The sequence below is a fragment of the Bidens hawaiensis genome, unplaced genomic scaffold, assembly GCF_021521415.1.
Source record: "Bidens hawaiensis isolate Kalapana, Puna unplaced genomic scaffold, B.hawaiensis_p1.1 tig00016268_1, whole genome shotgun sequence".
In the NCBI taxonomy this organism is placed as follows: Eukaryota; Viridiplantae; Streptophyta; class Magnoliopsida; order Asterales; family Asteraceae; genus Bidens; species Bidens hawaiensis.
This window is the reverse complement of record NW_027492486.1, coordinates 81258-88185: the sequence shown is the minus strand read 5'-3', so window position 1 is coordinate 88185 and position 6928 is coordinate 81258. Positions and strand designations below refer to the sequence as shown.

Here is a 6928-nt window from a genome sequence, read left to right as displayed (position 1 = left end):
TAAACAAGCCAAGCTCGAGCCTAGTTGAGCTCGGGCTCGGCTCAGCTCGTTTGCACTGCTAGTTGTAAATGATGATTACATGAATTCATGTTGATTTAGCCTATAGAACTTTAATTTTAGTCGTGTTTGGATGTCGTCAGGGGCGGATATCCTTGCTTCAAGATGAAGTTTCAGCCATTGGATCTGATTTGGAGGCACTTAAGGTATATGAAAATACTCGTTTTGTTGCTGCTTGATTCTGCTTTATTTGCGTGTTCATTAATAAACGTTTGTGTTTTGATTTACTTGAACCTGCATTCAGAATGAAGAAGTGGCTTTAAGGTAGGTTTATCGTGTTGTTTGTTACAATTTAGTTGTTTGTTAGACGAACAAAGTTCTTCATTTGCCATGTTTGTTCATGCAGAAAGGATTTCATCGTAAAGATGTTTGGCCTGAATGTAACCATTAGGTAGGTAATGTGTGTTGTATTTGATAAGCTACTTATCTGAGTCTTAGCATATGGACCTTGAATAAGTATGCATATATACATGTTGCAGAAGGTTTCAACAGTCGGTAGCATCAGCTAGTTATGAAGCATTTAGTAGCAAAGCAGTATCACAAAACGGTCAGTTAATTAAACCAAGATTTATAATGCACTTTTACCAGCAATTGGCTCGTTTACATTATCCACTATAGAGTATACAACACACTTATCTATTATCATTCATATATCCTTTCTGTTTCATTTATGACCAAAGCGCACACTGAATATGGCAACACAAAAGAAGTTGAAGAAAGAAAGAAGGATCTTGAACATGAGCTGGCTCAAATAATCTCTGATACTAAAAAGATGGAACATGAATTTCTGTTGGAGCAAAACTTTCTTAAGGAGGTACCGTATATAATCCGTGGTAGATATATGTGTGCGTATATAAAATATAAATCATGAGCCATGTGAGTGAAGTTAACTATTTTTGGGACTGGTTTATAATCTGTAGGAGCAAATTGAGGTGGATGATATGAAGCATAAAATATCTTTACTGGAAGCAGTAATGGAAGGAAACAAGGAGTTTCAAGCTGCAGTTATATATCCTCACGACAGTTCATTCTCTACACTAATCGAATACGCATTTTTATACATTTTTAATATAGACAACTAGAATTTGTCTTATACAAATGCTTTTAAAAGGTGGTTTTTTTATGAGCAAGATAATTATGTTTTCCAAAAGTACCTCGAGTTAGTTTTATAAAGCATAAAAGTATACTTTGAAACTGGTTAGAACCCGGTCAAACCCGACACGAACTGGTTAAAACCTGGTTTCAAACCAGTCAAACCAACTTGACTTTTGGGGTTCCAACCTGACCCGGTTTGGCCAGAACCTGGCTTTGACATTTGCTGACCAACCGGACCCATATTTTATCCTTGACTGAAAGCACACAAACTTCAAGAGTTGAAGATGCATACACTTCCCTTTGAGATGCTAAATCTACCTTACTTTTATAAGAACAATTAAAACCTTATGAATATGTCATTGTTGGATCTTATAGGAGTGCCTTAACAAATTAAGTGGGAAATTACATAGCGGAATAGTGAATTGTGTAGGCAGTTCATTTTGAAACTGATTATATGTTTGTTAAATAACGAAATTTGAACATGTTTTGTTGGGAGATGGTGTGACATAATATGCTTGCAAATGCTTTGTTGTTTGAAAGTGTAATAAGTAGATGATAACTAGGTTATATACTATGTGTTTGGATTGGATTGAAAGATAAAAGTTTTAAACAGTGTCTTGTCTTTTTTTTAAAAAGTCATATATTAAAAAGAAAAAAAAAGGACAGACACACCAAAGGAAACAAATACAGGTTATCCAAATTAAATTTACACCAATAAATCCAATCCAGATTTTTGAAAGTAGATCAGTTTTTATCCACGAGAAAGGAGCTGCTTTGATTGTGCCCGATTATTGTTTACGTTTTATCTAGTGTGCTTTTACATTTTTCATAAATCATAAGGCATGTGGTGTGGAGCGTGAAAGCCGGGCATAGAGAGATGACATAAACATTATTTCATGTTGTATTTGAGAACTTACTTTACGGAACTTTACTCGAGAACTTACTTTACACGATTTTAGAAATTTAAATCCTTTAAAGAGTTTCATTTAAATTTTGGTATGGAATGAGCCATAACATGCTAACATACAAGAGATGCAGATATTGAAAACTTTTTGAATTCACGTTAGGGAATTCGTTTCATCATAACTAACTCCATATTTATACTAAAAATCTTCATGCCATCAATTTTACCTTATATAATTTAGTTACATTTTTATGTCTTGTATTTTGTGCAAAAAATAACCGTTTTTATCTAGCATATTCTACAACTTCAAATGTATGGACTACTGTACGAAAACTTTCATTTTGTGTATTAATTTTGTCACATTTACATCTTGCATTTTAGCCACATGTTTCTATGCTTATATTCTCATTATATCGTGATTTTAAGTTCTCATCATCTTTCATCATGTATACGCTACATTACATACAAAAGTATCATCTATGTTGATATGATATACTTTACCAAACTTTATTTTCGGGTACTGCAAACTCATTTAAAACTATCATGTCTAATATTTAAGCATGTGAAAAAAAAAAGAGAAATGAAACCGAACTTGAAATTCTCAATAATTTTTTTTATGCTAAGATAAGTTTTTTATAAATTATTAAATTTTAAGTTTTTTATTGCTAAGATATGAGATATCCGAAATTTTCGAATTCAGATAAATGTTTTTTATTTTTTTTTTTAAATTTCAAATATTCGAATAATTTTAAATAGAAACTCGGATATTTCAGATATCCGAGCTAATTCCGTTTTAAATTTATTATATATATATATCTTTTAAATTAATTTATAACAGTTTTTTTTTTAAATTCAGATTCCCATTTGGATTTTCGAATCCAAAACCGAAATTTGGATGTGTGTTCACACCATAGAAATTGATGATCAAAATGAGATAGTTATAACTAATTCTACTTAGAGCCATTTGACAATCATGTGCTGAATTAATAGGAAGTCCAACTTATTAAGTGGTAGTCTTTGTATCATTCAACATGCTTCTGTAATTTAATCATTAAGAGGCTCTATGAGCCATTAAGATGTGCAACCAAACGCATCTTATCTCTTACCGATTCATAGATAAGCTATTACTGGAATCATTAAGAGATTACCAAACATACCCTTATTTCAATTTCCAACAACTTTTTACCTGCCCAGAATATTGAGATTTGGTTTATTATAATGAAAATTAATAAATTGAGCATTAAACAAATTCCCTCGTTAATGACTTTAACTAGGGCTGTCACTTTTACCCGAAACCCAAATCGAAAAAATTCGTACCCGGACCCAAACTAGCCCGACCCGAAAAAACCAAACCTGAGAAGAGACTAACCCGAACCCGAACCGAAGTAATTCGGGTTGGTTCTCGGGTTTGATTTATAAGTTTTGGGTCAACCCGAAAAACCCTAATAAACTTTTAGTTTTGAAATTAAATATATTTTTAGGTATAATAAGCATAGTTTTAGCCACTAAAGTTATCAGAATCTGATCCTAATCGACTGTTATCATTCCAACTATTATGGCTCGAGTTAGTTATTTAGTTTTACTTTTCTTTTAAATTGTTTTATGACTTTATCAAGTTGTGTTGGTTCATTATTTGATTATTTGCGTTACGAGCAAAGAAAAATATGTTGTTTTAATTTTAGCATTGAAATTTTCTGAATATTTTTGTTTTTTGTTTCATTTTCTAGGATACTCAAAACCCGATTAACCCAACCCGAAAAAACCCGAACCCCAATTACCTGAACCCGAAAAACCCGTGAGAGATTTAGGTTAGGTTTTGGGGTAAGATTTAAAACTTTGAAACCCGAAGAACCTGACTCGAAAAACCCAAAACCCGAAAAACGAGCCCGAAGAACACCCCTAACTTTAACACTGTGTTCCCGAGTTCATCTGAGAAGAGAAACGAAAAGAAAGGAAAACTTTTCCTTTCCTTTCCTTTCCATTCTTTTCTACATATTCTCTATTTTTATATTCCTTTCCTTTCACTCTAATTCTTTCCAATTTGGAAAGAAAGTGTTTGTTCTTGTTTTCTTCTTTCTTTCTCTTCAATTCCATTCCTTTCTTTCATTTAATAAATTTAGGGAACACAACATTTTATTTAATTCCCTTCCTTTCCTTTCTAAAAAAAACTTAGAAACACAAACATCATTTTATTTCCTACCAATTCCTTTTCTTTCCTCTCTTTAATAAGACTCGGGAACACAGCGTAAGTAGGTAACTATAGATAGTTGGTTCCACCCTACATATAAACAAAAACACATTAGATTGAAACATTTGGTTTCTGACATAAATCAATTTTACTAGTGAAAAATTTTGATATCTTCTTGTTCTAATGTGAAAATGTTTTCCTGCATGTAAATTAGGCGTTTTGGTTTTTAAAGAAAACAATCTATTTAAGTACACGGGCTACTTTAAATTTTACACGCATTCTAATAGTCATTAATAACTTGAGAATTAACATTAAGCTTATTGTTATTATCAAAATAAACACGACAATATGAAATGTGTCGGTGGTACAATTGAAGTTACCATACGAACAATTCAAAGTAAAGAGAAAAAGGGTGTCATAGTAATAGGTTAGTTGCGTATATAACGTAATTACACTGTATCACTATATCATAAAAACTAACTAGAGTTAGTGGTGCCAATCGTATCAGGTTGGAGGGTTGATGGGTTTCGGGTTGGCGGGTTAGTGTGTTGAGATTTTTCAACCCTAACCCAACTCATATATTTATTCGTGTCGTGTTGTGACCCATTTAAATTCGTGTCGTGTTTCGGGTCAACCCGTTTTACGTTCATTTATGAATATTATTAATGCCTAGTGAGTTAGTAATAAATTAAACAATTAATTACTCTTGTGTGGACCTCACAGGAGTGCCCCCTCTTGTTGGGCTTAGGGACAATAGGATTTTAGCAGGTTAGGCAGCATTGAAGGCGGCATCAGGCAAGGTTGTTAAACGGGTTAACAGATCAACCCACTTTTGAACGGGTCGGGTTTGGGTTGACCCGTTTTGAACGGGTTGGGTTCTGGTTGACCTGTTTTTTTAACGGGTCAGGTTCAAGTTGACCCATTTACCAGACGGGTCGTGTCAGCCAACCCAAACCTATATTTTTTCATGTCGAGTTTCGGATCGTTCCAGAAATTGACACCCCTACTTGAGTAGTTTTATTATGCTATAGAATTTACAAATAGCGTAACTCTATTATGCTATAATTTTACAAGTTGATTAATTTTATTGCGTTGCTTGTAAAATTGATTGTAGCGTAATAAAAGTATGCAACTTGGAATAGCGTAATAAAAGTAATACTTACATTTTTTGATATGTAAAAATCCGTTACTTAACAAAATTAATAAAATGCCACCGTACTTTTTCTTCCTTCGCTTCAAACGGTTTTTAAATCAGTTTCACTCGGATGGGTCATTGGCTATACTTACCGTTGATTTCTCTAATGCCTTCAACTTAGTCGATAGGACAGCCCTTCTACATGAGGTACGTAGTCGATGTCCTTCTATTTCCTTATGGGTAGATTTTTTACATGGGCAATCGGCTAGGTTATATGTGGAGGATGCTTACATTAGGTCCACCACTGGGGTTCAGCAGGGGGACCCTCTTTGGCCTCTTCTTTTTGCCTTAGTTTTGCATCCACTTGTTCACCGAATCAGAGATCGTTGCAAGCTTCTTTTCCATGCTTGGTACTTGGATGATGGTACGATTATCGGGGACACTAAAGAAGTGGCTAATGAATTCGATATTATCAGGGCCGAGGGCCCTCGGTTGGGTCTTGAATTAAACGTTAAGAAAACAGAATTATTTTGGCCAACGTGCAATGGGGAAAAGGTGCGGGAGGGGTTGTTCCCTTGCGGGATTGGAAGGCCAGTACTTGGTGTGAAACTCCTTGGTGGCGTTGTAAGTCGGGATGAGGGGTTTATCAGTAGTTTGGCTGTGAAAAGGGCATCCAGTGCTGTGTAATTGATGAGTTATCTTCCAAGGCTTCGAGACCCTCAATGCGAGCTTCTTTTGCTTCACTCATGTATGGGGGTCGCAAAGCTGTTGTTTGGCTTAAGAACGTGCCAACCTATGTACGTGGAGGAAGCTGTTTCTATTTTTGATAATGGCCTTCGAGGGGCGATTGAGGACATCGTGGTTTGTCGGGGGCCGTTCTTCGGGGATTTCCAATGGAGGTTGGCATCTCTTCCGACCCATTTTGGGGGGTTGGGTTTATGTTCGGCCAGGGATGTATCTACATATGCTTTTGTGGCTTCGAGAGCACAATCATGGAGTTTGCAGGACCACATTCTTCGGGGATGTGGTATTGATAGGTTGGACACTGATTACGGGTGTGCGATGGATCGTTTACATACTTCACTTCCCGATTTTGATCTTAGCGGGTTCTCTAATAAGAACACCGCCCCCTCTAAAGCCCAACATGCTTTGGCGAGTGCCTTATTTAGTGGAATCGTCCAGAATTTAGAAGCGAAGTTTGATTTATCTCCTCGCTAAAAAGCGGTGTTTGAATGTCTTCGAGCTCCTCGGGCTCAGGATTTTCTTACAATCATCCCTATTGAAGGATTAGGCCAACACATGTCGGGGTTGGAGTACCGGGCTATCCTTAAGTACCGGTTAATGATCCCTATGTTTCCGATTGATGAGCCTTGCCCAGTTTGCCGCAAAGTCTGTTTGGATTCCTTTGGAGACCATGCGGTGCATTGCAAAGAATTACTCAGTTTTAAATATAGGCATGATTTGGTTAAGGATGTTCTGTGCGATGTTCTTAAACGGGCAGGGATTTCTGCAAAAAAGGAGGCCCCAATTAACTTTCTTACAGATCCGC

General features: G+C 35.7%; 1 long non-coding RNA gene across 1 annotated transcript; it reads left to right on the top strand.

Moving 5' to 3' along the window:
- The first annotated feature begins 534 nt into the window (after positions 1-534).
- Positions 535-1066, top strand: LOC143551113 (uncharacterized). The gene is made up of 3 exons (XR_013138440.1): positions 535-604; positions 738-871; positions 978-1066. It is a non-coding gene; the product is annotated as an uncharacterized LOC143551113 (long non-coding RNA).
- Positions 1067-6928: the final 5862 nt, after the last annotated feature.